This window comes from Mobula birostris, unplaced genomic scaffold, assembly GCF_030028105.1.
Source record: "Mobula birostris isolate sMobBir1 unplaced genomic scaffold, sMobBir1.hap1 scaffold_1869, whole genome shotgun sequence".
NCBI classification, from domain to species: Eukaryota; Metazoa; Chordata; class Chondrichthyes; order Myliobatiformes; family Myliobatidae; genus Mobula; species Mobula birostris.
In genome coordinates this window covers 2,501-12,500 of record NW_027274916.1, presented here as the reverse complement: position 1 = coordinate 12,500, position 10,000 = coordinate 2,501, and positions in this window count along the sequence as shown.

Genomic DNA, 10,000 nt, shown 5'->3' with positions numbered 1-10,000 from the left:
AAGCCCTCGGTCGGCAATCGGGCCGCCCCGCGGCAGACCCACCTGCCCACCTCCGGAGATGGTAACGAGCCGAGCACGGAAGTTCGGCGCACGTGTCGAGACCGTCGCTTCCACTCGGCCTCTCCCAAAGGTAGGACCGACCAAGCCGGATCGATCGGGGAACAGAGGTCTAACGCAGACGACACTCGCGAGGGCACCAGCGGCAGGCTTGTCCCTTCTCCGTCTTGGTACACACAATGCCTCTTTGCTTTTCGGATCGATATAAAGCTTTTGCCACCGTCGGTCTGCCGGCCGCCGCCCGCGGTCCGCGCTCAGACTCTGTCTGTCCGCAGCCCCCGCTGCGTTCTTGGACTTTGTCATTTTTTTCGGAAATAGCGAAAAAAAGCTTTTATCATTGTAAGTCGGAGCTCGCCCGGCCTCCCGCTTACTGAGTCACAATTGAGTAAGGCTCACTTAGAACTCTGCACTGTGTCAACCGTACCACTAGTCACCCTGCTAAGTGTGTCTGGAAAACGTGTTCCCGTAAATCTCCGGGAACCCCGCCAATCCCCCCGTACAGAAATTGCATGTGTCAAGTCGGCGGGATGCCTCCCGGAAGTCCTGCCGGGAAGGTCGCACTCTGGCCCCGCCAGGCGGGGCAAATCCGACCCCCATAGTGACTTCCGGGCCTAACTCGTTAACCAGAGCCGCGACAGACCGTGCAACAATGACATGTGTCAAACCGGCGGCACGACGCCCGGAGCTCATGCCGGTCGCGGGGCACCTCGGGCCCGCCCGACGGGGCAGATCCGACCTTCACAGGCTTCCGACGGCAATTGGTTAACCGGCGTGGCGCCGAGGGCACGCGGCTGGCTCGGCGGGCGGCCCTCCGGTAGTGCCGCCGTCGATCGGCCGCCTCGGTCGGCAGGAGGGCCCCGAAGTCGCCTTCATTCTGACTTCCGAGTCGGGACTTAGATTACTTTCGACTCTTCAGCCAAGGTCTCGGATCGACGGCGGGACCTGCGGTTGTCCCTCCGAAAATGCCGCCGCTCGGCCGGCACGGCCCGCCGAATACGTCCCCTTACTGGCTCCCGCCTCGGGACTTTGTCAGAAATTCATTCGGGCAAGGTTTCCATTCGGCGGCCGGAGCACCGGTAGTCATACGGAAAATGCCGCCCCTCGGCCGGCATGGGCCTGCGAATAGGTCCCGCTGACAGACTTCCGCAATTGGGTATTTGTCCGAAAATCCATACCGGCAATCTTCGGAATCGTGCGGAAAAGCTGCCGCGTGGCCCGGGTTAACCAATTGGGGAGGCCGGTGCCATCTACCGAATACTTCAACAACTCGTGAAAACGGCCTCCCTATATATCTGCAGGAACCCCGCCAATGCCCCCGTACAGAAATTGCATGTGTCAAAGGGGCGGCCGAATCTGACCCCGGCGGCCGAGCCTCTGGAACTCCGGGTCGGCCTCGGCCGGCAAATCCGACCCCCATCCAGACTTCCGGAGCGGACTTGGTTAACGAATTGCCACCGGGCAAATGGTTAACCGACAGATCTTGGAGGCTCGTTACCCAAGCCATCCCCCGCCGGTGCGAAAAGTTAACAATCAGCGGGCGGGCAATTCGTGAACCGAACGGGACCGGGCAATTCGTTAACCATTCGGAACCGGGCAATTCGTTAACCAACCTTGTCCTGGCAATGAGTGCACCAACCCGGCCGGACAATTCGTTAACCAAGCTGGCTCTGGCAATTCGTTAACCAACCTGGCCGGGACAATTCGTTAACCAACCCGGCCGGACAATTCGTTAACCAAGCTGGCTCTGGCAATTCGTTAACCTACCCGGCCATGGCAATTCGTTAACCAACCTGACCCTGACAATTCGTTAACCAACCCTGTCCTGGCAATGAGTGCACCAACCCGGCCGGACAATTCGGTAACCAACCAGACCCTGGCAATTCGTTAACCAACCAGGACGGGCAATTCGTCAACCAACCCTGTCCTGGCAATGAGTGCACCAACCCGGCCGGACAATTCGGTAACCAACCAGACCCTGGCAATTCGTTAACCAACCAGGACGGGCAATTCGTCAACCAACCCTGTCCTGGCAATGAGTGCACCAACCCGGCCGGACAATTCGGTAACCAACCAGACCCTGGCAATTCGTTAACCAACCTGACCCGGACAATTCGTTAACCAACCAGGACGGGCAATTCGTTAACCAACCAGGCCCGGACAATACTTTAACCACCCTGGTTTTCCAATTCGTGAACCAACTGGGAACGGACAATTCGGTAACCAACCCTGTCCTGGCAATGAGTGCACCAACCCGGCCGGACAATTCGTTAACCACCCTGTCCTTGCCAATTCGTGAACCAACTGGGAACGGACAATTCGTTAACCAACCCGGCCGGACAATTCGTTAACCAAGCTGGCTCTGGCAATTCGTTAACCTACCCGGCCATGGCAATTCGTTAACCAACCTGACCCTGACAATTCGTTAACCAGCCAGGACGGGCAATTCGTTAACCAACCTGGCCCGGACAATTCGTTAACCAGCCAGGACGGGCAATTCGTTAACCAACCTGGCCCGGACAATTCCTTAACCACCCTGGCCTTGCCAATTCGTGAACCAACTGGGAACGGACAATTCATTAAACAACCCTGTCCTGGCAATGAGTGCACCAACCCAGCCGGACAATTCGTTAACCAGTCTGACCCGGACAATTCGCTAACCAACCCTGCTCGGGCAAATCGTTAACCAAGCCCAACCCCGACAATTCGTTAACCAACCCTGCACGGTCAAGTCGTTAACCAAGCCCAAACCCGACAATTCGTTAACCAACCCATACGTGGCAATTCGCTAAACAACCCGGCTCGGGCAAATGGTTAACCAAGCCGGCCGGGCAAATCGGTAACCGGCCCGGCAGTCCCGACAATTCGACAATCAACCAGCTGAGGACAAACCCTTCGCCCTCAATAACAACTAGTTCTTGCCCCGCCGTCAAAATGTCCCGGCCGATGTTCATCAGAAACTCCTTGCTGGCCCATGGGCCCCCCCTCCTTACCTTAAGAGAGTCATAGTTACTCCCGCCGTTTACCCGCGCCGCACTGAATTTCGTCAAGTTGGGTCTGGCAAGCCGCTAACCCGGCCGGCCGGGCCTGACAACGCTCTAGAAACCCGGAACAGGCAGTTTCGTGAACCAACCGCGCACGCTCCTGACAATGCGTTAGCCAACCCTGCTCGGGCAAATCGTTAATCAAGCCCAACCCTGAAACTGCGTTAACCAACCCGGCCCGGGCAAATGGTTAACCAAGCCCAACCCTGACAATTCGGTAACCAACCCGGCCCGGGCAAATGGTTAACCAAGCCGGCCGGGCAAATCGGTAACCGGCCCGGCAGCCCCGACTATTCGACAATCAACCAGCTGAGGACAAACCCTTCACCCTCAATAACAACTACGTCTTGCCCCGCCGTCAAAATGTCCCGGCCGATGTTCATCAGAAACTCCTTGCTGGCCCATGGGCCCCCCTCCATACCTTAAGAGAGTCATAGTTACTCCCGCCGTTTACCCGCGCCGCACTGAATTTCGTCAAGTTGGGTCTGGCAAGCCGCTAACCCGGCCGGCCGGGCCTGACAACGCTCTAGAAACCCGGAACAGGCAGTTTCGTGAACCAACCGCGCACGCTCCTGACAATGCGTTAGCCAACCCTGCTCGGGCAAATCGTTAATCAAGCCCAACCCTGAAACTGCGTTAACCAACCCGGCCATGGCAATTCATTAACCAACCCGGCTCGGGCAAATGGTTAACCAAGCCCAACCCTGACAATTCGGTAACCAACCCGGCTCGGGCAAATGGTTAACCAAGCCGGCCGGGCAAATCGCTAACCGGCCCGGCAGTCCCGACAATTCGACAATCAACCCGCTGAGGACAAACCCTTCGCCCTCAATAACAACTAGTTCTTGCCCCGCCGTCAAAATGTCCCGGCCGATGTTCATCAGAAACTCCTTGCTGGCCCATGGGCCCCCCTCCTTAAGAGAGTCATAGTTACTCCCGCCGTTTACCCGCGCCGCACTGAATTTCGTCAAGTTGGGTCTGGCAAGCCGCTAACCCGGCCGGCCGGGCCTGACAACGCTCTGGAAACCCGGAACAGGCAGTTTCGTGAACCAACCGCGCACCCTCCTGACAATGCGTTAGCCAACCCTGCTCGGGCAAATCGTTAATCAAGCCCAACCCTGAAACTGCGTTAACCAACCCGGCCATGGCAATTCAGTAACCAACCCGGCCCGGGCAAATGGTTAACCAAGCCCAACCCTGACAATTCGTTAACCAACCCGGCCCGGGCAAATGGTTAACCAAGCCGGCCGGGCAAATCGCTAACCGGCCCGGCAGTCCCGACAATTCGACAATCAACCAGCTGAGGACAAGCCCTTCGCCCTCAATAACAACTAGTTCTTGCCCCGCCGTCAAAATGTCCCGGCCGATGTTCATCAGAAACTCCTTGCTGGCCCATGGGCCCCCCTCCATACCTTAAGAGAGTCATAGTTACTCCCGCCGTTTACCCGCGCCGCACTGAATTTCGTCAAGTTGGGTCTGGCAAGCCGCTAACCCGGCCGGCCGGGCCTGACAACGCTCTAGAAACCCGGAACAGGCAGTTTCGTGAACCAACCGCGCACGCTCCTGACAATGCGTTAGCCAACCCTGCTCGGGCAAATCGTTAATCAAGCCCAACCCTGAAACTGCGTTAACCAACCCGGCCATGGCAATTCATTAACCAACCCGGCTCGGGCAAATGGTTAACCAAGCCCAACCCTGACAATTCGGTAACCAACCCGGCTCGGGCAAATGGTTAACCAAGCCGGCCGGGCAAATCGCTAACCGGCCCGGCAGTCCCGACAATTCGACAATCAACCAGCTGAGGACAAGCCCTTCGCCCTCAATAACAACTAGTTCTTGCCCCGCCGTCATAATGTCCCGGCCGATGTTCATCAGAAACTCCTTGCTGGCCCATGGGCCCCCCTCCATACCCTTAAGAGAGTCATAGTTACTCCCGCCGTTTACCCGCGCCGCACTGAATTTCGTCAAGTTGGGTCTGGCAAGCCGCTAACCCGGCCGGCCGGGCCTGACAACGCTCTAGAAACCCGGAACAGGCAGTTTCGTGAACCAACCGCGCACGCTCCTGACAATGCGTTAGCCAACCCTGCTCGGGCAAATCGTTAATCAAGCCCAACCCTGAAACTGCGTTAACCAACCCGGCCATGGCAATTCATTAACCAACCCGGCCCGGGCAAATGGTTAACCAAGCCTAAACCTGACAATTCGTTAACCAACCCGGCCCGGGCAAATGGGTAACCAAGCCGGCCGGGCAAATCGGTAACCGGCCCGGCAGCCCCGACTATTCGACAATCAACCAGCTGAGGACAAGCCCTTCGCCCTCAATAACAACTAGTTCTTGCCCCGCCGTCAAAATGTCCCGGCCGATGTTCATCAGAAACTCCTTGCTGGCCCATGGGCCCCCCTCCATACCCTTAAGAGAGTCATAGTTACTCCCGCCGTTTACCCGCGCCGCACTGAATTTCGTCAAGTTGGGTCTGGCAACCCGCTAACCCGGCCGGCCGGGCCTGACAACGCTCTAGAAACCCGGAACAGGCAGTTTCGTGAACCAACCGCGCACGCTCCTGACAATGCGTTAGCCAACCCTGCTCGGGGAAATCGTTAACCAAGCCCAACCCTGACAATGCGTTAATCAACCCGGCCATGGCAATTCATTAACCAACCCGGCTCGGGCAAATGGTTAACCAAGCCCAACCCTGACAATTAGTTAACCAACCCGGCCCGGGCAAATGGTTAACCAAGCCGGCCGGGCAAATCGGTAACCGGCCCGGCAGCCCCGACTATTCGACAATCAACCAGCTGAGGACAAACCCTTCACCCTCAATAACAACTACGTCTTGCCCCGCCGTCAAAATGTCCCGGCCGATGTTCATCAGAAACTCCTTGCTGGCCCATGGGCCCCCCTCCTTACCTTAAGAGAGTCATAGTTACTCCCGCCGTTTACCCGCGCCGCACTGAATTTCCTCAAGTTGGGTCTGGCAACCCGCTAACCCGGCCGGCCGGGCCTGACAACGCTCTAGAAACCCGGAACAGGCAGTTTCGTGAACCAACCGCGCACGCTCCTGACAATGCGTTAGCCAACCCTGCTCGGGCAAATCGTTAATCAAGCCCAACCCTGAAACTGCGTTAACCAACCCGGCCATGGCAATTCATTAACCAACCCGGCTCGGGCAAATGGTTAACCAAGCCGGCCGGGCAAATCGTTAACCGGCCCGGCAGCCCCGACAATTCGACAATCAACCCGCTGAGGACAAACCCTTCGCCCTCAATAACAACTAGTTCTTGCCCCGCCGTCAAAATGTCCCGGCCGATGTTCATCAGAAACTCCTTGCTGGCCCATGGGCCCCCCTCCTTACCTTAAGAGAGTCATAGTTACTCCCGCCGTTTACCCGCGCCGCACTGAATTACGTCAAGTTGGGTCTGGCAACCCGCTAACCCGGCCGGCCGGGCCTGACAACGCTCTAGAAACCCGGAACAGGCAGTTTCGTGAACCAACCGCGCACGCTCCTGACAATGCGTTAGCCAACCCTGCTCGGGCAAATCGTTAATCAAGCCCAACCCTGAAACTGCGTTAACCAACCCGGCCATGGCAATTCACTAACCAACCCGGCTCGGGCAAATGGTTAACCAAGCCCAACCCTGACAATTCGGTAACCAACCCGGCTCGGGCAAATGGTTAACCAAGCCGGCCGGGCAAATCGGTAGCCGGCCCGGCAGTCCCGACAATTCGACAATCAACCAGCTGAGGACAAACCCTTCGCCCTCAATAACAACTAGTTCTTGCCCCGCCGTCAAAATGTCCCGGCCGATGTTCATCAGAAACTCCTTGCTGGCCCATGGGCCCCCCTCCTTACCTTAAGAGAGTCATAGTTACTCCCGCCGTTTACCCGCGCCGCACTGAATTTCCTCAAGTTGGGTCTGGCAACCCGCCAACCCGGCCGGCCGGGCCTGACAACGCTCTAGAAACCCGGAACAGGCAGTTTCGTGAACCAACCGCGCACGCTCCTGACAATGCGTTAGCCAACCCTGCTCGGGGAAATCTTTAACCAAGCCCAACCCTGACAATGCGTTAATCAACCCGGCCATGGCAATTCATTAACCAACCCGGCTCGGGCAAATGGTTAACCAAGCCCAACCCTGACAATTAGTTAACCAACCCGGCCCGGGCAAATGGTTAACCAAGCCGGCCGGGCAAATCGCTAACCGGCCCGGCAGCCCCGACTATTCGACAATCAACCAGCTGAGGACAAACCCTTCACCCTCAATAACAACTACGTCTTGCCCCGCCGTCAAAATGTCCCGGCCGATGTTCATCAGAAACTCCTTGCTGGCCCATGGGCCCCCCTCCTTACCTTAAGAGAGTCATAGTTACTCCCGCCGTTTACCCGCGCCGCACTGAATTTCCTCAAGTTGGGTCTGGCAACCCGCTAACCCGGTCGGCCGGGCCTGACAACGCTCTAGAAACCCGGAACAGGCAGTTTCGTGAACCAACCGCGCACGCTCCTGACAATGCGTTAGCCAACCCTGCTCGGGCAAATCGTTAATCAAGCCCAACCCTGAAACTGCGTTAACCAACCCGGCCATGGCAATTCATTAACCAACCCGGCCCGGGCAAATGGTTAACCAAGCCTAAACCTGACAATTCGTTAACCAACCCGGCCCGGGCAAATGGGTAACCAAGCCGGCCGGGCAAATCGGTAACCGGCCCGGCAGCCCCGACTATTCGACAATCAACCAGCTGAGGACAAGCCCTTCGCCCTCAATAACAACTAGTTCTTGCCCCGCCGTCAAAATGTCCCGGCCGATGTTCATCAGAAACTCCTTGCTGGCCCATGGGCCCCCCTCCATACCCTTAAGAGAGTCATAGTTACTCCCGCCGTTTACCCGCGCCGCACTGAATTTCGTCAAGTTGGGTCTGGCAAGCCGCTAACCCGGCCGGCCGGGCCTGACAACGCTCTAGAAACCCGGAACAGGCAGTTTCGTGAACCAACCGCGCACGCTCCTGACAATGCGTTAGCCAACCCTGCTCGGGCAAATCGTTAATCAAGCCCAACCCTGAAACTGCGTTAACCAACCCGGCCATGGCAATTCATTAACCAACCCGGCCCGGGCAAATGGTTAACCAAGCCCAACCCTGACAATTCGTTAACCAACCCGGCCCGGGCAAATGGTTAACCAAGCCGGCCGGGCAAATCGGTAACCGGCCCGGCAGCCCCGACTATTCGACAATCAACCAGCTGAGGACAAACCCTTCACCCTCAATAACAACTACGTCTTGCCCCGCCGTCAAAATGTCCCGGCCGATGTTCATCAGAAACTCCTTGCTGGCCCATGGGCCCCCCCTCCTTACCTTAAGAGAGTCATAGTTACTCCCGCCGTTTACCCGCGCCGCACTGAATTTCGTCAAGTTGGGTCTGGCAAGCCGCTAACCCGGCCGGCCGGGCCTGACAACGCTCTACAAACCCGGAACAGGCAGTTTCGTGAACCAACCGCGCACGCTCCTGACAATGTGTTCACCCACCTTGCTCGGGCAAATCGTTAACCAAGCCCAAACCCGACAATTCGTTAACCAACCCAACCATGACAATTCGCTAACCAACCCGGCCCGGGCAAATGGTTAACCAAGCCTAAACCTGACAATTCGTTAACCAACCCGGCCCGGGCAAATGGGTAACCAAGCCGGCCGGGCAAATCGGTAACCGGCCCGGCAGCCCCGACTATTCGACAATCAACCAGCTGAGGACAAGCCCTTCGCCCTCAATAACAACTAGTTCTTGCCCCGCCGTCAAAATGTCCCGGCCGATGTTCATCAGAAACTCCTTGCTGGCCCATGGGCCCCCCGCCTTAAGTCATAGTTACTCCCGCCGAATACCGGCGCTTCACTGAATTTCGTCAAGCTGGCCCTGTCAAATCCTTAACCCGACCGGACCCTGACAATTCGATAAAAAAAACCAGCTGGCGCAGCCCACCTCTTCCAATGCTACGGCGCACGGGGCCCGCGCGGTGGGTGGGTGGGTGGGTGTGTGGGTGTGTGAGCTTGAACCATGTGTCCGGAGATCGGGTGGTCCAGGGAGTTTTGGTTACCCAGGTGCAATTCGTTAACCAAGTCTGGCTCGGAAGTCCGGATGCGGGTCGGATTTGCCGGCCACTGCCGGCCGGGAGTTCCAGAGCCCCGGCCGCCGGGGTCAAGTTCGGCCGCCCCTTTGACACATGCGATTTCTGTACGGGGGCATTGGCGGGGTTCCTGCAGATATATGGGGAGGCGGTTTTCACGATCACCGAGGAGTGGTCGACAGGCGGCACGGGCCTCCCCACATCGTTAACCCGGGCCGCGTGGCGGCATTTACGGCCGAATCTCAACTTTGCCCGTACGAATTTTCGGACCAATTCCCACTGGCGGAAGTCCGCCTGGGGACCGATTCGGAGGGCTGTGCCGGCCGGGCGGCGGCATTTTCGGCCGGACCACCGGAGCTCCCCGCGCCTACCCGATGTCTCGAGTCACAACTTGGGACTTTCGGGCGGGCGGGTTCCACGGCCTCTGGCCGGTCGAGGCGCGCCATCCATCCACGGTGGGAGCAATCCCGCCGGAGGGCCGCCCACCGACCGACCGAGGCGAGCTCCGGCTAACGCAGCGGCGCCGGTTAACGAAGAGGCGCCTAACTTTACAGCCAAGGGGGACAACACTAATTATGCCCCTAACCGCGCCAAAAAGTTGGCTGGGCAACTCGTTAACCAAAACTGCCCGCAGCCGGCGGAGAGCCCGGGCAACTCGTTAACCCGGGCCACAATTCCACCTCTCTCTTCCCGCACCAAGTCCAGCCGGGGCAACTCGTTAACCGAGGCCATAGCAGCACCCGTCTTCCCGCACGCACCAAGTCCAGTCGGGGCAACTCGGTAACCGAGGC